Source organism: Tachysurus fulvidraco, chromosome 8, assembly GCF_022655615.1.
Source record: "Tachysurus fulvidraco isolate hzauxx_2018 chromosome 8, HZAU_PFXX_2.0, whole genome shotgun sequence".
In the NCBI taxonomy this organism is placed as follows: Eukaryota; Metazoa; Chordata; class Actinopteri; order Siluriformes; family Bagridae; genus Tachysurus; species Tachysurus fulvidraco.
Genome location: NC_062525.1, coordinates 1492428 through 1515167, shown reverse-complemented (window position 1 = coordinate 1515167; position 22740 = coordinate 1492428). Strand labels below are relative to the sequence as shown.

Here is a 22740-nt window from a genome sequence, read left to right as displayed (position 1 = left end):
GCCCTCATCATTCCTCGCACTGCACCCCGTAACCTCCGATCTACCAGCACTGCTCGACTGGTTCCACCATCTCTCAGGGTAAGAGGCAAGTATACTACAAGACTCTTCTCTGTACTGGCACCAAGGTGGTGGAATGAACTTCCCATAGAGGTCCGGACAGCCGAGTCACTGACTATTTTCAAGCGGCGGTTGAAGACCTACTTATTCAGGAAGCACTTCAACTAGCACTTCTTTCCTTATCCTTTGCATTTAAAAAAAAAAAAAAAAAAAAAAAAAACCCCTTTGACACTTTTTCATTGTAACTTTGAACAAATGTTTTAAACTCATGGTATCTTAAGTATGTAACCTAGTGAACCAGCATTAATGTATTCAGTGTTAGAGATTTAAGCACTTATGTACGTCGCTCTGGATAAGGGCGTCTGCCAAATGCTGTAAATGTAAATGTAAATGTTCATTCGCAAAAACTTCTATGTGGGTGATGGTCTTGTCAGTGTTGATTCCATTGAGAAGGCCAACAAGTTGATTAGAGAGGCAAAAGAAGTTTTGGCTAAAGGAAACCTGCTTTTGCACAAGTTTATGTCCAATAGAAGAGACGTTTTGAGTGCAATACCAGAGCGCGAACATGCCAGTGTAGTGAAGGATGTTGATCTGAACTACAATGAACTTCCAATGCAGAGTGTACTGGGAGTGAAGTGGAACATAGAGACTGATACATTCTCATTTAAAGTTGACCTTACTGAAAAGGCTGCCACTCGAAGGGGAATTCTATCAGTGGTTGCAAGTGTATATGACCCATTAGGTTTTCTTGCTCCCTACATCTTTATTGGAAAAAGAGTGCTCCAAGAGATGTGCAAACGAGGGGTAGGATGGGATGAACCTCTTCCCTCTGATCTGAAACCAAAGTGGGATACATGGCTCCATGACTTGGAAAATCTCCAAAGGATTCAAATACCAAGATGCTTCATTCCTGAAAATATGGGCAAAATCCAAAAAATTGAGCTGCATCATTTTTCAGATGCCAGCAGTGAAGGTTATGGGCAGTGTTCATATCTCAGGACTGTTGCTGCGGAACAAGTACATTGTGCGCTGGTCATGGGAAAGGCCAGAGTAGCCCCTACGAAGGTTTTCAGCATACCACGCCTTGAGCTGACTGCAGCCACAGTTTCAGCGGCAGTAAGTCATCTTCTTAGAGCTAGACCTGGAGATAACTGAGGAATTTTTCTGGACTGATTCCAAGATAGTATTAGGATATATCAAGAACGAAGCCAGGCGCTTTCATGTTTTTGTAGCTAATTGTGTCCAGAAAATAAGAGACTCTACAGATCCAAAGCAGTGGTTCTATGTGGAATCAAGTCAAAATCCAGCAGATTGCACATCTAGGGGTTCCAAGGTGGCAGACCTAATTGATTCAAGTTGGTTGAAAGGCCCTAGGTTTCTATGGGAAAAAGAAATTGTTACTCCTAAAAATTCCCCAAAGCTTCTTGTAGGTGACCCTGAGGTAAAGGTCCTGAAAACAGATGCCTCTGTAAGAGACAACTTTCTTGAAAGACTTGCAAGGTTCTCAGATTGGAATACAGCACTCAATGCAATAGCTAGGATCAAAAGACTTGTGAAAAGAGACAGATCAGGGTTCATTAGTGTAGAGGAGAGAGAGAAAGCAGCTCTTGTGCTCATCAAGGCAGCACAAAAGGAAGCCTTTGAAGAAGAACTGAAATGTCTCAGTGAAAACCCTGCTAAGCTCCCAAAGAATAACAGGTTATACCAACTTGATCCTGTACTCCAGAATGAACTCCTCAGGGTTGGAGGACGGTTAAGAAAGTCTAACGCAGCATTGGAGTTAAAACATCTAATAATTCTTCCAAAGCAAGGCATCGTCACACAGCTAATACTTGACCATTGCCATAAGAAAATTCAACATCAAGGTCGAGGTCAAACCTTAAATGAGCTCAGATCCAGTGGATATTGGATATTGGGTGCAAGCAATGTAGTGGCCAAGTACATCAAAAATTGTGTTACATGCAGAAAGCTGCGCAGACCAGTTGAGGAACAGCGTATGGCTGACCTTCCAGCTGACAGAGTAGAACCATCACCCCCATTCTCATATTCTGGTATCGACTGTTTTGGCCCCTTCTACATGAAACAAGGTCGGAAGGAATTTAAAAGGTATGGTCTGTTGTTTACGTGCTTGAGCTCCAGGGCTGTACATTTAGAAATGTTAGAAGATCTCACAACTGATGCATTTCTGAATGCTTTAAGATGTTTCATAGCAATCAGAGGAGCCGTGCGACAGATCAGATCCGACCAAGGTACAAATTTCATGGGGGCAAAGAATGAACTGGAGAAAGGGTTGAAGGATCTAGACCAAGAGAGGATCTCTATCTATCTGGCAAACAAACAGTGTGATTTCCTTATGAATGTTCCTGAAGCAAGCCACATGGGAGGTGTGTGGGAACGCCAGATAAGAACAGTAAGAAGTGTGATGAATGCTGTTCTGGCACAAGCTAAAGGAAGACTAGATGACACCTCATTAAGGACATTTTTTTATGAGGCAATGTTAATCGTGAATAATCGTCCACTTACCACTGACACAATAAATGACCCAAAGAGTCTTGAGCCTTTGACTCCTAATCATCTGCTTACGATGAAGACTTCAGTGCCTCTGCCTCCTCCTGGCAAATTTATTTGTGAAGATCTATACGCTAGGAAAAGGTGGAGAAGAGTACAGTACTTGTCTGAACAGTTTTGGAGCAGATGGCGCAAAGAATACCTGGCCAACCTAAGCCTCAGACAACAGTGGCACAAACCTAGAAGAAATGTTCAAATTGGAGATGTTGTAATTGTCAAAGAGGACAATGTCCAAAGAAATGAATGGAGGCTAGCTAGAGTTGTTGAAACAAATGCAGATGATGATGGGCTTGTGAGAAAGGTTAAACTCCAAATGGGACAAAGTAAGTTAGGTAAAAGGGGTGAGAGATTGACACAAATAACCATTTTGGAACGTCCAATTCAAGAAATAGTGGTAATAGTTGAGAACAATTCTTGAACTATGAGTATAAACAAAGTTGTCTTAACATCCAGAATGGTGGTGTTCATATAAAATGAAAATAACTCTTATTTTGAAAGTGTTGAAGAAGAATGAAAGTTAACTAACAGTTTATAGGAAAATTACAGGCTTTATTGGTTTCAATTCAAAGGTACACTTTTCTATAAATCCTTGTAATTTTGGTGGCAGTGTAGCTGGAACAGATATACTGTAGTACATTTCGTGCTGAATATTTTTGTTACCTTTTTAAGGTTTTTGTTTATTACAAATGTTGTGTAATAATTAAATGTTTTCTTGGTTATTGTATATTTTATTCAATCAGCAATAGTGACACCTACTGGAGAAAAAATAAGTACCATTGTATGTGTTGGTCACGTGATTTGATAAGCAGCATGGCGCATTAAAAAGCACAAGGTTATCACATGAACTGAGTGTAAGATTGTAAGCAGAGTAAGATTGATTACTGTAAGACTGGTTAATCAGAAGAACTCTAATGTCTCATGAATCCTGATTGGAAAGCACACGGTATGTTTGGTTATGTTTGTTTTGTGTATTAGTATGTTTAATAGGCCATGTGATTGATCAAACAATGTCATGGAATTCACTTCATCACAATTCTGATTGCAATTTTATTTTATTCTTTTAGTTTTTCACGGTGCTCAATTGATGTTGTGGTGAAACAAAGAGTAAATATTGAAGTTCTGAAGGCATCAGTTGAAGCGTGGTTTTTCTAGTCACGGAGAAAAGGTTCAGGAGCCGTTATATAGACCGTCACACATCCTTTATCTATTATTATTTTTAGGTTATCTGCAATTCATCAAATTCCTCTGATCTTTGTACTATCACTTTCTTTTTATAGGGGATTTCTGTGTCCCAGTTCAGAGCTCAGATACACATCTCTAACACATAGTGCTCATGAAGCACTAGTTTAACTGTTTTAGTAATAAATGGCCACTGACATTAAATTAATTTTGTATAGATAGATAGATAGATAGATAGATAGATAGATAGATAGATAGATAGAGTATCTGACAGAAGTGAGTACAGAAGTGAGTATTTATTTTATTGTATCATTTCATGTGACAACACTGAAGTAATGACACAACACACACACACACACACACACACACACACACACAGAAAGCAATCATTACACTTAATCTATACACACAGACACTTTATTAGGAATCATGTGGAAACAGCACACAGTAGAATATCTTGCAGATACATGTCAAGATCTTCAGTTAACATTCCATTAAAAATCAGAATAAAGAAAAATGTGATTTCTGTAGGGGGGCACGGTGGCTTAGTGGGTAGCACGTTCGCCTCACACCTCCAGGGTCGGGGTTCGATTCCCGCCTCCGCCTTGTGTGTGCGTGTTCTCCCCGTGCCTTGGGGGTTTCCTCCCCCGGTCCAAAGACATGCATGGTAGGTTGATTGGCATCTCTGGAAAATTGTCTGTAGTGTGTGATTGCGTGAGTGAATGAGAGTGTGTGTGTGTGTGTGTGTGTGTGTGTGTGTGTGTGTGTGTGTGTGCGCCCTGCGATGGGTTGGCACTCCGTCCAGGGTGTATCCTGCCTTGACGCCCGATGACGCCTGAGATAGGCACAGGCTCCCCGTGACCCGAGATAGTTCGGATAAGCGGTAGAAAATGAGTGAATGAGAGAGAGTGATTTCTGTAACTTTAACCATAGCTTGTGGTTGGAGGATTTACAAATGTTGTGATTCAGAGATATGATGAATGAAGACTGAGAAGTACAACCAGTTTATAGCTCATTTGTGTCTTGGCTGTAGTTCGTGTTAACAATTTTAAGGTTAGTTGTTTAATCCATAACATGAACCTGTTTGAATATGATGACTCTATTAGACACACAGGATTATCATACACATGCTTGAATCAATTAAGAACAAATGTTACAGGTTCGATCACTCACAAGAAACAAAAGAATCACTTACTAAAGGTTATAATGATCATGGAATTGAAAAAAAACATAACATGGTATTGAATATTAGAAAGATCACAGAAACCATTCCAGTCATCAATAATCTCACATGCTTACATGTGAGGATTACAGTAAGTGCTAGAATTCATACTTTGCCTTATTAATCATATGCAAAATCTTAAAGTATGAATTCAAAAAAATTTTAATTTAAACTCACTTCCAAAAAGTGAAATTCCCATTGTGCTGCCCAATGACACTCCAGTCCCTAGAAACTTTGCTTCTATTTTAGTTGGGCTAACACTCACACCAGTGTCAATCCCCAGGCCCAGCTTTGCTTCTACTGGACCAGCTACAGCTGATACACTTCCAAGCTCTGCTACAGCCATGGCTCCTGCTTCCAGTCCAACAGCCATAGCCTCAGCAGAAGCATTTGGACCGTTAGCTGCGACAGCAAATACGCTCCACGCTGCTCCAACTCGCCCTACACCAGCCTCAGCTTTGGCTCCAGCTTTTGGAATGCGCTTCCCAGGTTCATTTTCAAAAGCACAAGCGTATGTGTCCGTGTCAGCATACAGACCATCAGCATACACGTCTCCTTCTCTGTCAAAGTTATCAATTATCTCGAAGATGCCCTGTGCTGCAGTGATTGCTATATATGTAGAAATAATAATAGATTAAAATCAGAATGAAATTGATTTACATCACACTGTTATTGAGTTCTGGATTCTTATTGATCAGAAGGAGATGATTAATTCTCTATAACAGCAGCTCTGACAGTAGCTCAGGAATATCTTCATTCTTCTAGGTGATATTTAATGACAGTGATGATGTGATCAGAAAGATATGATGCTACAAATTCAGATAGAATCTAAAACTACACGTATACAATAAATTATAAATATTTTGGACAATTATAAGAATTATAAACAATAATAAAAACAATATTTCAGAATATTAACTGAAATGATTAAGTGCAATTTTTCTGTTGAATTTTACTTTTTGTTGTATAATGCTGTATGATAAATGTTTTAACTTTAAGTTACATGTTTCATTGTGAGCTTACCTCGTCTGGCTTTACCTCCTCTAGCTTTTTTCTTCATTTTGACCATTTTACCCAACTGGAAAATTCACCCTATAAAAACAGAGAAGAGAAGAAAGTCAGAATGACACTTTAGTTTAACTGTGTGTGTGTGTGTGTGTGTGTGTGTGTGTGTGTGTGTGTGTAAGAAAGAAAGTCCTCTATTCTCTTTGCAATGTGCTTATAAAGAGAGACATATGAAGATGAATAAAGATGCATGTATATTCTAAAGTGATATAAAGTCGACACTGTGATGAGAGAAAATACAGAATCAAAAGAACTATGTTTTAGTAAGTATTTATAAAGCAGTGCAGTAATTCAGCAGTATGTTAGTTTACACTAATAAGGTTTATTATTATTATTATTATTATTATTATTATTATTATTATTATTATTATTATTATTATTATTATTATTATTCAGCAGCAGACAGCTAAGGGAACGAAACCTACAGGATTGCATCCATTGAAATAAAATGCTAGATACACAACATACAATTAGAGCATTCAATCTATCAGTAAAATATAAAGCTTAAAAGTCATTAGATTTGTATTTGCTCCAGTTATGGGTTTCACAGCAGATCATTATCTGAGTATTGGTGCTAGATAACAATAAAAAATCTTACTTGCTGTGTCTCCTGTGATGTCTTCAGGAATCTGGTAGTGGCGTGAGTGTCCTGAGGAGGGAGATCAGGATTGTTTTTATCCAGCACTGTTGGGTCACGTTCACTTTGGTTTGGTCAGCAGGTTTCTGGGAATTCCCTTTTACACAAAGTGCTCATTATAATAAAGGAAGTTCAAGTCAAGTCAAGAGTCAAGAAGCTTTTTATTGTCATTACAACCATATATAGCTGTTGCAGTACACAGTGAAATGAGACAACGTTTCTCCAGGATCAAGGTGCTACATAAAACAAAGACAGGGCTAAGGACATGTAAGTAGTCTTAGCCACATAAAGTGCAACTGTGCAAATTAAAGGTTATATAAAGTTTACAACTTTATAATTAGATCCATATTTGTTAGCATACCAGCTAACATTAAGTAAAGTATTGTAGTCATATGGATTTACATGGTTTATATGATGTGGTGTTTAAAGATGAATATTATTATATAAAATACAAAGACCATCACACATCCTTTATCTATTTTTTATTTTTTTTTTTGGTTAACTGCAATTCATCACATTCCTCTGATCTTTGTACTATCAGTTTCTTTTTTTTTTTTAATTTTAGGGGATTTTTGTGTCTCAGTTCAGAGCTCAGATACACATCTCTAACACATAGTGCTCATGAAGCACTAGTTTAACTGTTATAGTAATAAACGGTCACTGACATTAAATTCATTTTGTATAAATAGATAGATAGATAGATAGATAGATAGATAGATAGATAGATAGATAGATAGATAGATAGATAGATAGATAGATAGATAGATAGATTCTGTCAGTATCTGACAGAAGTGAGTACAGAAGAACACTGAAAAAACGCACTTTTGGTGTAGTAAAATATATTACATAAACCCTAATAATTTCTACATAGTAATATTAACATTTTCCTAAGTAGAATTATAAATAAATACACAATTAATTCATGTACAAAATGAACTGTCTGGGACTAGTAAGTTTTATTAGATATAATTTCTCGGATTATTTAACTGTTTTATAGTCACTGCACATAGTCCCAAAAGTACCAAATAAATTTTAATCAGAAACTTTAGTGCATTCAAGTCAATACGCCATTGGACTCTTACCCTCATTTTGGATCAGAGGGGGGCTGTTTCACATGGCTAGTTGAAGTAAGGGGAGTTATTTTTACATTTCTTCTGTAATTTGTGTCATTTTATATAGGTCTGTGAGCATTTTTATAGTTTTTATGTGATTTTGTTATGTAATATTTAACTTCAGTAAAATAACCTTAATGTTAGGGGTCAACATTACACTTTCAACGGTAATGAGGTCTAAGACTTTCCATAGCCATTTACAAAGCATTGAGGCTTATACAGAAGTTTATTTAAAACCAAACAAATTTCTGTGGGTCGATGGTGATTTCATGACAAAACAGAAAAACATTTGATTTGAAATTTGCATTCCGTTTTTCTTAACGTTACAGGACTCAGCAGACCAATTTTACTCATGAGTCAAGTGTATTCAAGAGTTAACCTGCATATACAGTACAAATCCTACACTACACCAACAATCAACACACGAAGAATCCCACAGTTTACAATAAAGCAATAATTCCCCCCAATGTACAGTCAATGGTTTGCTTTATCCTATAAACGTCTTAGTGTTAGTGAGTGATAGAAACAGTACTTGAATATTCCGATGTTTCACAACAACCATTCAGCCAGAAAGAGTGTCCGTATCGAACTTTGAAGTCCAACGTTGTGGTTGTTTAGCAAATGATGTAACTCAACTTTTTCACACTTCTCAGATGTTTAAGCTACAGTAGTATTAAATCCACCATGCTCCGAACAGAAACCATCTGCAAACAAAACATTCATATAAATAAACCATCTGCAAACAAAACATTCATATAAATAAACCATTACCATGTGCCACAAACAACTTAGTATTTACACATTAAGTCATGTCAAGTCAAGAAGCTTTTATTGGCCTTTGCAACCATACTGTATATAGCTGTTGCAGTACATAAGGGAATGAGACAACGTTTCTCCAGGATCAGGGTGCTACATAAAATTAAAGATAGGGCTAAGGACTTGTAAGTAATCTTAGCCACATAAAGTGCAACTGTGCAACCTGGTGCAAACAGTGCAGGACAAGACAACCAAGACAGTGCAGGACAAAAAGTTACAAGACAATACAAAAAGTACAAAAAATACAATACACAAAGGACAATAAACAGTAAACAGAAACAGTGCCAAGCAGTGTAAATACTGTGTGTGAATACTGAATGTTCAAACAATATTCCATGCAGTAACATCAGAATTTACAGTCTCTTAGCAGCAGGTCCTTGAGATAATATTTAGAATTGTGCAAAAAAACAGCAAATGACTGAAATATTGTACAATATGTGCAAAAACAGCTGAAATGTTGGACAGTTTGGGCAAAACAGGAGAAAAGTGTGCAAAACAGCATGTAAACATTTTGATGGATTGTAAGCAGCATGTAAACAGTTTGATGTGTCAGTGTGTGTGTTTTGTGTAGGTCTGTGCAGTCCATACAGATGATGTGTGTATGTTGTGCTCAGTACAGTTCAGTTCAGTTATTGAGAAGTCTGATGGCTTGTGGGAAGAAACTGTTACACAGTCCGGTCGTGAGGGCCCGAATGCTTCGGTACCTTTTTCCAGAAGGCAGGAGCGTGAAGAGTGTGTGTGAGGGGTGTGTGGGGTCATCCACAATGCTGTTGGCTTTGAGTGGTGTAAGTGTCCATGATAGAGGGAAGAGAGACCCCAATGATCTTCTCAGCTGTCCTCACTATCCGCCGCAGGGTTTCGCGATCTGAGATGGTTCAGTTCCCAAACCAGACAGTGATGCAGCTGCTCAGGATGCTCTCAATGGTCCCTCTGTAGAACATGGTCAGGATGGGGGAGGGAGACTTCGTAGGAAGTAGAGACGCTGTTGGGCCTTCTTGGTGATGGAGCTGGTGTTGAACACCAAGAAATTTGGTGCTCTTGACGATCTCTACGGATGATCCGTCGATGTTCAGCGGAGAGTGGTTGCCAGATGTGGCCTTTAAGAATGAACGTCTTCTCCCGCGGAAATACTGGCTAATTTGAATTACATTAAGATACCGCTGTGTTCTGTATTGATCGATGTTCTGTAAATTTGTACTTAACAAGCCTAAACCATGTTATTCAATTTGTTCATATTATTATTATTATTATTATTATTATTATTATTATTATTATTATTATCAATAATAATAATAATAATAATAATAATAATAATAATAATAATAATAATAATAAAATATATATATATTTAGCTGTAATATAGTTTGTGTTCATTTTTTCTCAAAAAAAAAAAAAAACGGAAAATTATTATATATTATTATATTATATTATATATATCTCCTGGCTTTGAAATATACCAGCCTGTAATTGTGCATTAACTTTTGTGAGTGAAAATAATTCAAAATTTCTGTTGTTTTTTTTTTTTTTACTAGAAAATGAGGCATTTTTTTATATAAATAAGGTTTTTTGCAAAATATATGTTAATATGTTTTAAACAAGTTAGACAAAAAAGCTGGAATAAAAAGGCTGTCATACAAGCAGTCAAAACAGACAAGGTCAAGTTGACTTAGCGCTCCTAATTTGCATAGGAATTCAGACAAGGTCTGCAGGAAGGTTAATTTATGCAATATCGACCCATTTTTTATAAGTTATAAACATTCATCTGAAATACCCTATAAGTTATGCAGTAAATAGCATTTAAACTCAATGGACTAATCTCAAATACCATTCCGACCATGCTATTCTGTTATCTGTAGTCACTTATTTCACGTAAATCTATTCTGTCTATGCTGCTGCTATTCTTATATATGGTCACTTTACAAAATAGGCACTTTATTACTATCAATGTTCACTTTACTCAATGGTCACTTTATTCAGATTACTTAATGTGAATATCACTTGGTGTATTTATGTGTAAAAGTGTATTGTTGTTGTCTGTGGTTTTATGTCTGTTTTTCTTACACCAATCAGGAGTAAGTTAGGGTTAGGGTTAGTAACGTATGGTGAGACGTTTACTAGTTAAGTCCTGTATCTAAAGTAGAGTTAAAGTTCACATAGTGAGGGTTTGGAACTGAAATTCAAACCTCAAATATAACCACAGGATTAATCACTATTCAGAGGTTACACACTAGTTCTGTGAAAAAGAAAGTACACCCGCCTTCAATTCTATGGTTTTATTCATTAACGTCCAAATAACAATTGCACCCAACTTCCATAAACAATCTAATAGCCTCCGTTAACAAAAAGTATACAGTCAAAATGAAACAAAATGTGGGAAAGCTGGGAAAAAATTGTTTATTGTTGATGACATTTATACACAGTTCTCGTAAGATCCCACCATCTCAGTGAAGTCATAGTTCCTGTTTCTCTCAGTCCATTGACCTCATTTTCGGTTCTGCTTCTTTTTGAGGAATTAGTGGAAGAAAATGAATGAATGTTGTTTTACTGGACATTATCTGCTTTGTAAAAAATAAAAATGTCCCTAAAACTTTGACACATGGCCATAAAAGTGAGGGGAAATGCCTTTTGTCTATCTGTGTGTATCTGGAACATTTCACATTTATCAGTAATCACATTCTACTGTAAATACACAATAATTTTGCTGAATCAGCAGTTTGTTAAAGGAGCCAGTCTTTGTTATTTTTCAGAGCAACACACACACACACACACACACACACACACACACACACACACACACACACACACACACACACACACAGTATGCACACAGTGTAAGAGAGCAGATCTCAGTGTTTATTTATAATCCCTCTCTCAGTGTGTTTAATGATTTATAATCCCACTCACAGTGTTTATAATGATTTATAATCCCTCTCTGTGTTTATAATGATTTGTAATCCCACTCTCAGTGTTTATAATGATTTATGATCCCACTCTCAGTGTTTATGATTTATAATCTCACTCCCAATGTTTATAATGATTTATAATCCCACTATCAGTGTTTATAATGATTTATAATCCCACTATCAGTGTTTATAATGATTTATAATCCCACTATCAGTGTTTATAATGATTTATGATCCCACTCTCAGTGTTTATAATGATTTATGATCCCACTCTCAGTGTTTATAATGATTTATAGGGTTAAGGGTCAAACACCAGGCAAAAAACAACATCAAAGGAAATCCAAAAAAAGTAGTCAATAATCCGGGCGTAGGTCAGGGCAGGTAGCAAACATTCATAAACACGATAAACAAGCAGGGTCAAAACAAGGCAATAGACGGAACAGAATAATACGCTCAGAATGCAGACAGTGCTAACAATACTTCACATCATCAGAGAGTTCTGAGTGATCTTAAATAGACCAGGGGTCTCATTTATAAAGCGTGCATACGCACAAAACGGGGCTGGAAATGTGCTACGCCAGTTTTCGCGCAAAGGTTGTGATCTATAAAAAACAAACTTGACGGGAGAATGTGCGCACCTTTAAGCAAACTTTGAGCTGTGTGTACGCACATTCTAGGGAGACAAAGGGAATTGGCGACACATATGGTGAGGTTATATCCACATTATCATGAAGATTAAATCCAACAGTGTTATTTGTGCCGATTGTTTTAGGCTATATACATCTAGTAAAATCCAAACGTAATTCCATCCATCCATCCATCCATCCATCTTCTACCGCTTATCCGGGGCCGGGTCGCCCAGACTTCCCTCTCCCCAAACACTTCCTCCAGCTCTGGAGGGACAAACGTAATTCAAAATGTATTAAAAATAAAATATTAATAATTAATAATCAGCGCTGCTCCGTCCAGGGTGTATCTTGCCTCGATGCCCGATGACGCCTGAGATAGGCACAGGCTCCCCGTGACCCGTGTAGTTCGGATAAGCGTTAGAATGAATGAATGAAGAATGAATGAAGAATAAATGAATGAATGAATGAATGAATGAATGAATGAATGAATGAATAATCAGCGCTGCCTTACAGTCACATTGTCCACAACGGGAGTGCAGTAGGATGGCGCGACTACATGTGATACAGAATAGCATGAAATATCCTTTTATTAGAGAACTGCAGAACACAGTGTACAAACTAAATATTTTCCCTAATGTACATATATCATAAAATGTCAAAGTCTGCAAATACAGTCATGAAGCACAATCGCTATCATCGGGCCTAGGGTGTTATAAATAAAATATAATAATATAATAAAAGGGCACTATAAAATTTTACGTCTTAAATTTTTGCCCACTAATTAATTCTGTGATTTTGTCATGGTCTTAACAATCAGTCTAATTGCTAGAAACATATAAATCCTCTGGTGACCAGGGTATGTAATGCTTATGATGGCACTGCTGGCACTGTTGGGAATTGGCAGCGGGAATTGGCAGACAGGTAAATTATTTATATAAAAAACTATAAGTAATCCTCAACTTTGTGTCTAAAACCTTTTTGTATATGAAATAATTCTATTGGAATCTATCATCTCACCCTATAGGTCCTGGTATATCACAGCCGTCCCTGAGTGCCATAATATCTGTCGTTTTGAATGGTATACTCAATATGGGTAGTCGATACATCAGGTTCCCCTACGCCATTTGGACCCGTTTTCCACAGAAAAAAAAACCACAGGGAGCCACAAGGCCCTTTTGACATCTAACTGACATCTAAAATGAAGATAAAACTGCATATATCGTTTTTTACCTTTATGGAAACTATAGAAAAAACTGTAGTGTGTTGCATTTATGAAATCAATGAGTAAACAAAATTTTATTTCTGCAGGCAAACAAAAATATTTTGAACAGTTTGAACTAACCTTAAGAAAAAAGACGCTCGTTCGAAGGTTACTTTCAAATAAAATGTGCAATGTCTAATTGAGTCCTCTTCGTATTCATGCCAGGGCTCTCAAGTTTTGAAGACAGGCAAGCGTGACACCCCGCCCAGCCAAATGGTCAAAACGTTTTTCTGTGTCAGAAATACGACGTGTGGCGGGAGAGCATGATAAAAGACCCAAATGAGTGACACTTGATACCCTGCATGACATAAAAATTTTAACTTACCGGCTGCAGCAAACCAAAAATGCGTCTGCTTCTGTGTGTCGGATTTCGCAGGTCGGCAGTTATGACGCATATTTTGAGCGACAAAAAAATTAAACACGGTTTGTTTTAATGTTACAAGAGCATCATACTCTTAGAATTTAGAATTATTTTTTTTTAAAAACTAAAATAAAATAAATTTAAATAAAATATTTATTTTCCAAATCTACTGGGAGCCGCAGCAGAGGGATAAAAGAGCCACTTGTGGCTCCGGATCCACGGGTTGCCGACCCCTGCCCTACACTGTGTGAGAACAGGCCGAAATTAAAATGCAATTTGCAGCAATGTTTGGTTTCCTAAATGTAATCGTCACAATTGACTGCGCTCATGTTGCTATAAGGGCACCATCTGAAAATTAATTTGCTTATGATAATAGAAAGCATGTGCATTCTATTAATGTGCAAATCATATGTGACTCCAACACGACCCTCACAAACATTGTGCACGCTGGCCTGGTTCAACACATGATTCCTTTATCTTGACACATAACAGTGCAGGGAACAGACTAAATGCAGGCGCAGTAGCTACGTGATGGCTGGCTTCTTGGTGAGTTTAACAATATTAAAAAGTAGAAAATGTAACAATTTTGTTTTTAATATAATTATAACCTGCAGGCGACAGTGGCTACCCCTGAGACGCCGGCTCCTCACCCCATTTTTAAACCCATAGAGCGCAGAGGAATAGCATTATAAAGAGGTCCACTCTTGTGCCCGCGCAGTCGTGGAGCGTGCCATCGGCATCCTGAAATGCAGATGGCGTGCCCTGGATGCCTCGGGTGGCAGACTTTTATACCATCCAGCAAAAGTGTGCATGCTTGTCAGGGCGTGTGATGTTTTGCACAATCTAGCACTGGGGAAAGGTACTGTATTCCTCTCCCTGCTGATCTCCCTCTACCCCAGCATTACGACCCCGAGACACAGCCCCCTGGCCGGCAAGAGGGATATTAACAAGGTGTAAGAATCCGTGAGGATGTCATGCGGCGTTTGTAAAGAAAAACAAAACTCAAGCTTGATGTTATAACTGCATCTTTTAATGATTGTGCAATTTCTTGCATCACTTCTCTCATCTGCCGTAGCTCGTCTGCAACCCTGTTGACAGCGTTTATTGTCTCTTGCTGTAACTGCAGGACTGCCTCAGTGAGTACCCGACCACTTTTGGACATGCCAGACGCAGAAGGGGCACTGCTTTGAGCCGGACGCTGTGCATCTGCATCGGAAGGACTGGAGGACAAACAATTGGCAACATTTATCCATTTATCAACCCACACACGTAAATGTACAGCGTTAATAAATAAAAATCTGTTTAACCTTGCTCCTCTGTGGTTTCAGTCATGTCAGAGTCTCCCTCCTTTTCTGACACAATCCCACACATGCTGACCTCCCCAATTATAGCCACGATTTTGCCGTCCACTGATGTGAGATCAGCTGTACTGTACTTGGGCCCCCACCAGTTGCAGCCACGCTCTGGCGGTGGGAGGACAGTTTTCTCTTTGCCTGCACCTTGAATGAATGATAATCTTTTTATTCCACATATTTTGCATACTGTAAGCACATGCAAATAAAACTTTTTGAAAATCAGTATTGCTATATATATATATATAGCCTCCAACTCCCCTACAAGTGTTTCAATATCAGTGTCTGAGAAAGTATGTTTTTTCCTCTTTTCTCGCCTGTCGCCATCATTCCAAGTAACCGAAATACACTTTTTCACTTTCTTTGATTAATTAATTGGTCGCATGCTAGTTTTCCAGGTATATATTGGATTCCAGTCTCATTTGCATGCCGAAATGAGGTGATTTGCATTGACTATTTATGGTTAAAAATGGGCGTGTACAGGGCGGAATTTGAGGCTGGTTCAAGTACGCACATCTGCGGGTGATCTGTGATTTATAAAAGGAACATTGCTTACAGGTGTGCGTATGCACGGTTTTATAAATCGGATTTTTTTTTTGGCGTACACAATTTTTGGCTTTTGGACGTACGTAAACTTTTAGTAGGGATCCTACACACAGTTTTATAAATGAGACCCAGGTGATTTTAAACAGGAAACAGGTGTGCTGAGTTGGTGGTGCAATGAATTGTGGGAAATAGAGTCCTGATGATAAAGTGCAGCAAATCCTCTGCAGGCCAGCAGAGGGAGCCCTCATGGCTCTCATAACAATAACGATTTCTAATCCCACTCTCAGATTTTATAATGAATTATAATCTCACTCTCAGTGTTTTTAATGATTTATAATCCCACTCTCAGAGTTTATAATGATTTACAATCCCACCATGTGTTTATAATGATTTATAATCCCACTCTGTGGTCCTCTTAAAATAACTCAACACACAGCCATTAATGTCTAAACACAAGCAAGTACACCCCTAAGTGAAAGCATCCAAATTGTGACCAAAGTGTCAATATTTTGTGTGGCACCCATTATTTTCGAAGACCCTCTTGGACATGGAGTTCACCAGAGCATCACAGGTTGCCACTGAAGTCCTCTTCCACTCCTCCATAATGACATCATGGAGCTGGTGGAAGTTAGAGACCTTGTGCTCCTCCACCGTCTGTTTGAGGATGACCCACAGATGCTCAACAGGGTTTAGGTCTGGAGACATGCTTGGCAAGTCCATCACCTTTACCCTCAACTTTATTAGCAAGGCAGTGGTCGTCTTGGAGTTGTGTTTTGGGGTTGTTATCATGTTGGAATACTGTCCTGCGTCCCAGTCTCTGAAGGGAGGGGATCATGCTCTGCTTTGGTATGTTAAAGTACGTATTGATATTCATTGTTCTCTCAGTGAACTATAGCTCCCTCAGTGACGGCAGCACTCATGCAGCCAGAGTCCATGACACTCCCACCACCATGCTTGACTGTAGGCAAGCACACTTTTCTTTGTACCTTTCACCTGGTTCCACCCCAGACGCTCAACACCATCTGAACCAAATAAATTTATCTTGTTGTCATCAGACTACAGAACAGAATTCCAGTAATCCATGTCCTTAGTCTGCTTGTCTTCCGCAAAGTGGCCACTCCAATACCTTGACTTTGTTGTCCTTAAGCCTCTAAGACCCATTTGTGCCCAAGCTTTAACTTCCTGGCTGATGTCTTCAAATGTTGCTTTAATATATGAACATAATTTTCTTTTCTCATGATGCCATCTATTTTGTAAAGTTCACCAGTCCCTTCTGCAGCAAAGCAGCCCCACAACATTATACTACCACCCCCATACTTGACAGTTGGAATGGTGTTCTGAGGCTTCAAAGCTTAGCCCTTTTTCCTCCGAATATACCGTTTATCATTATGGCTGAACAGTTCAATTTTTGTTTCGTCAGACCACAGGACATGTCTCCAGAAATTAAGATTTTTTCCCCCATGTGCAGTTGCAAACTGTAGTCTGGCTTTTTTATGGTGGCTTTGAAGTAACGCCTTTCTCCTCCCAGAGTAACCTTTCAGCTCATGGCGGGACAGTAGTCGTTTTACTGTGGATAATGACACTGTCTTACCAGTTTCAGCCAGCATCTTCACAAGATCTTTTGCTGTTGTCCTGGGGTTGATTTGCACATTTCGCACCAAAAAACGTTCATCTCTGGGACTCAGAATCCATCTCCTTCCTGAGTGGTATGATCGTTGTACATTCACATGTTTTTTTATACTTGTGTATTATTGTCTGAATGGATGAACGTGGGACCTTCAGGCATCTGGAAATTGCACCTAAGGATGAGCAACACTTGTGTAGGTCAACAATTATTTTTCTGATGTCTTGGTGGATTTCTCTTGATTTCCCCATGATGTCAAAAGCACTATTCGGACGGGACTAGATTTACAGGGGGTCGTTAGAGAAATTTGAGTTTCACAGACGTACTTTGTTGATTTTAATCCCATCCGAATCTGCCATGTCTGTCTTTTTCTCACACGACCTGTGTAAAAATTCCAGAGCAAATTACTGTTTTTCAGCAAACTGAGAAAATCTGAGAAATCTAATCCAATCTGAATGGGAATGTCTGTGATTGCCGGAAATGTTTTATTCCAAAACGCGTTTTCTTGTCAGTTTTGGTCAACGTGAACTACCGTATTAACCCTAGAGCACCGGTATTCAGGTTTCTGCTTTCTGCACATGGATGTAAATGTGTTTGCTACCCTGCGCAGAAATAAAAAAATTAAATCAACAAGAAGAGCCAAATCACGGCTATCACGGATATCACGACTATCACAAATCATATAGTTTAAGGTATCAGTTTTTCATTTCTATAGTCAATTACATAATGTGAAAATTATATAAAAAACATATTTATTCCAGTGGGTTTATAAGAAGTTCTATATAAAACCATATGATGTTAAACATTTTTTACATTTATTTTTTTTTAGAATTTTTAATATTATTATAACGTGTATAACATTTTTAAACACTTAACAAGTTAGGATGTTTACATTTTAAAGTGCTTAAATGTAAATTTACTTAATTTCAAAATACATTTTATCATATTTTATCACATATGACCATATGCAATCCACGCATCCTAGACATGTGGTCTTGTGCAACGCCCACATGTAAAACACAGACTCTCCTACCTCCGTAATAAACACAGAGATGTTAGTCCCGTACGAATCTATACATGAAATGACAGACGTCGGCTGAATAAAATTCTAACTCTAACGACCCTCTGTAAATCTAGTCCCGTCCGAATAGTGAAAGAAAGAGGCTCTGTGTTTGAGGTGAGCCATCAATTAACCTATCAGAAGCTTCTTAAGCTCAGAATGGAATCATCTGGATTTTTTTTCTTGTTGTTTAAAGGCACAATAAACTTAGTGTAGGTATACTTGTGACTTTGATGAAAGTGATAAAAATACATAAAAATTCTCCCTCGCTCGATTCTGACATTTAACAAATGCAAAAAATATGTTAATATCTATTGATTTAAAACAGAAAAAGTTTACTCTGATTTAATGTATGACAGTAAAGAAATAAAAGTTTGTGTTTTTTTGGAAGTGTATGTAAATATCTGGTTTCAACTGTATATATTAGAGCCATATGAAGATAAATAAAGATTCTTAATTTTATATTTTTTATAGAAAATATGAGTGTAAGCATGGACTGAATAAAACACACACACACACACACACACACACACACACACACACACACACACACACACACACACACACACACACAAAGCAATCATTATACATAATCTATACACACAGACACTTTATTTATGTGGAAACAGCACACAGTACAATATCTTGCAGATACATGTCAAGATCTTCAGTTAACATTCCATTAAATATCAGAATAAAGAATAATGTGATTTCTGTGACATTAACCACAGCTTGTGGTTGGAGGATTTGCAAATGTTGTGATTCAGAGATATGATGAATGAAGTGAACTGGTTCCTCACACAAAGACTGAGCAGTATAACCTGTTTATAGGTCATTTGTGTCTTGACTGTAGTTTGTGTGAACAATTTTAAGGTTAGTTGTCAAACATGAACCTGTTTGAATATGATGCTCTATTAGACACACAGGATTATCATACACATGCTTGAATCAATTGAGAACAGATGTTACAGGTTCGATCACTTACAAGAAACAAAAGGATCACTTACTAAAGGTTATAATGATCATGGTATTGAAAAAAATATAACATGGTAATGAATATTGGAAAGATCACAGAAACCATTTTCAGTCATCAATAATCTCACATGCTTACATTATGAACTGTTAGGATTACAGTAAGTGCTAGAATTCATACTTTAGCTTATTAATCATATGCAAAATCTTAGAGTAAATTAATCCAGTTTAACTTCAAAAAAGTTTAATTTTAAACTCACTTCCAAAAAGTGAAATTCCCATTGTGCTGCCCAAAGTCACTCCAGTCCCTAGAAACTTTGCTTCTATTTTAGTTGGGCTAACACTCACACCAGTGTCAATCCCCAAACCCAGCTTTGCTTCTACTGGACCAGCTGCAGCTGATACACTTCCAAGCTCTGCTCTAGCCATGGCTCCTGCTTCCAGGCCATCAGCCGTAGCCTCGGCAGAAGCCTTTGGACCGTTAGATTCGACAGCAAATATGCTCCGCGCTGCTCCAACTCATCCTACACCAGCCTCAGCTTTGGCTTCATCTTTAGGAATGCGATCATTTAATTCTTTAATTATCTATAACAGCAGCTCTGACAGTAGCTCAGGATTATAGTAAAGGACTTGTTCTAATATGATATCATTACAAATAGCTACAGTGCGTTAACATGAACTTGTACAGAGGACACTTCACATCAACGGATTAAAAACCGTGAGCAAAATTTTGATACGATAAACATGTTTATTTAACATGTGTGGAAGGAGTCTCCAGTGTCGGAGCTTTCAGATGTAAAGCTGTAACTTTAAGCATCTTCTCATACTTCTAGGTGATATATAATGACAGTGATGATGTGATCAGAAAGATATGATGCTTCAAATTCAGAGAGAATCTAAAACTACACAATAAATTATAAATATTGTGGAAATATTTTCAGAATTATAAACAATAATAAAGAACAATATTTCAGAATATTAACTGAAATTATTAAGCGCAATTTTTCAGTTGTATTTTACTTTTGTTGTATAACGCTGTATGATACATGTTTTAACTTTACAGTATGTATTGTGAGCTTACCTCCTCTAGCTTTTGCCATTTTACCCAAATGGAAAATTTACTTTAAAATCCTATAAAAACAGAGAAGAGAAGAAAGGCAGAATGACACTTTCGTTTGAGTGTGTGTGTGTATGTGTGTGTATGTGTGTGTGTGTGTGTGTGTGTGTGTGTATGAGAGAGAGAGATTTCTCTATTCTCTTTGCAATTTAAAGAGAGACATATGAAGATGAATAAAGATGCATGTATATTATAAAGTGATATAAAGTCAACACTGTGATGATGAGAGAAAAACAGAAAAGAACTATGCTTTAGTAAGTATTTATAAATCAGTGCAAGGACGTCGATTTGGGTAGGGACGGTAGGGACATGTCCCTACCAATATCCAGGGAACACTCAATTGTCCCTAGCGATAATTCGACCAAGCCTATATATATTTATACATGACCACTGATATCCGTCTGTGTCTTGTGCTTTGTTTTACTTATTTCATTTAACATTTGTCCAGGAATCATTAAATAAGATGAAAATATTTTACAACGGCGTTCTGTAAAAAAATAGCGCAACTAGTGGAACACAAACGGTTAACAGAGCTACCACCTGCAATGGATCTGTAACTCACCTGTAACTCACCTCTCTAAAAGGATTGGCCTTTGACTTTTTTGAGTCCCGCCTCTCTAACCCACGTCGCTGTTTGATTGGCTTTGTTTTTCTCGCTAATGTGTTGTGGTCGGCTGCGGCTATATTCTGTTGTATGAAGCAATATGCAACGTGATTATGCAGGTTACCGGTATGTGAGGAAGAAAGTAATCTTATAACAACAGTTTAATGCACAAAATACGGGGAATGTTGTCCCCATCAATGTCAAAATCAAACTTTCGCCATTCAATCAGTGTGGTATTTCAGCAGTATGTTAGTTTACACTGATCAGGTTTATTATTATTATTATTATTATTATTATTATTATTATTATTATTATTATTATTATTATTATTATTCAGCAGCAGACAGCTCAGGGAACGAAACCTACAGGATTGCATCCATTGAAATAAAATGCTAGATACACAACATACAATTAGAGCATTCGATCTATCAGTAAAATATAAAGCCTAAAAGTCATTAGATATGTATTTGCTCCAGTTATGGGTTTCACAGCAGATCATCAATTGAGTATTGGTGCTAGATAACAATAAAAACTCTGACTTGCTGTCTCTCCTGTGATGTCTTCAGGAATCTGGTAGTGGAGTGAGTGTCCTGAGGAGGGAGATCAGGATCTTTTTTATAGCACTGTTGGGTTACTTTCACTTTGGTGGGTAAGCAGGGTTCTGGGAATCAGTGCCTTTTACACAAAGTGCTCATTATAGTAAAGAAAGTAGTGACTAATCTCCCCATCCTGCTGTAATCATGTCTGTGACGGTGATGGTGATGCCGTGCTCCCAAACACACCCTGGAAAACCACCCCAACTTCCACCAGTCTGCAGTGGACATCAGGACTTTTTGCTGATTAACTAACAGAAACGTTCTGGTCCTGACCACATAAATAGATGAGTGTTAATTGAATGTTCTGATCAGCTAACGGACATCTTCATTATCTCTATGAGACAAACAAGCTGAGTCAAAATGACCAGCATCATGTAACTGGTCTCAGGTGTACATCGGTTATAATGAAAAATTCTGCATTGTGTCAAACAGACACGAGGCAACATATGTACGTTTATCTGATTCTTTTATGTCTTCTCCTGATGTAGAAAACATTTACACAGCCTCCATGATTGAAAACCCTTTTTACATGTTTCTATAAAACAAACACACCATGTATAACATGTATATATTCTTTTAATAGGACAGAGCAGCGACCTTCCCCATACAATTACATGGTAAAAAATGGTAGAGGTAGCGACAGGAAGTGACATTCACATGTGGTGTTCTGCATTAAAATGGAAAAACACTCATTTTTACCAGCCTTAAACAACCAGTAGAGGACTTTATTTCTACAGGATATATCAGTGTGAGAGAGTGTATGGTGATGAACCGTACAGTGATGAGCTTCATCTTTTCACTGTATCTTTTCCCACTGCTGCTAATGCTATTACAGGACAGCTGCATGCACTCAGAGACAATGTTTTTAATAAATCCATTTTATAACATTCACAGTGTATGTAATGTAATGCAGTAACGTATAGTGAGAAGTTTACTATTTAAGTCCTGTATCTAAATTAGAGTTAAAGTTCACACAGTGAGGGTTTAAAACTTAACTTCAAACCTCAAATATAACCACAGGATTAATCACTATTCAGATGTTACACAATAGTTCTGTGA

At 37.7% G+C, this 22740-nt stretch overlaps 1 long non-coding RNA gene across 1 annotated transcript; it reads right to left on the bottom strand.

Annotated features, from left to right (window-relative positions):
- Positions 1–4708: 4708 nt before the first annotated feature.
- Positions 4709–21662, bottom strand: LOC125145376. Its single transcript, XR_007143759.1, has 3 exons — positions 21625–21662; positions 19286–20495; positions 4709–4884 (listed from the first exon to the last, which is right to left on the bottom strand). It is a non-coding gene; the product is annotated as an uncharacterized LOC125145376 (long non-coding RNA).
- Between the last annotated feature and the right edge of the window lie 1078 nt (positions 21663–22740).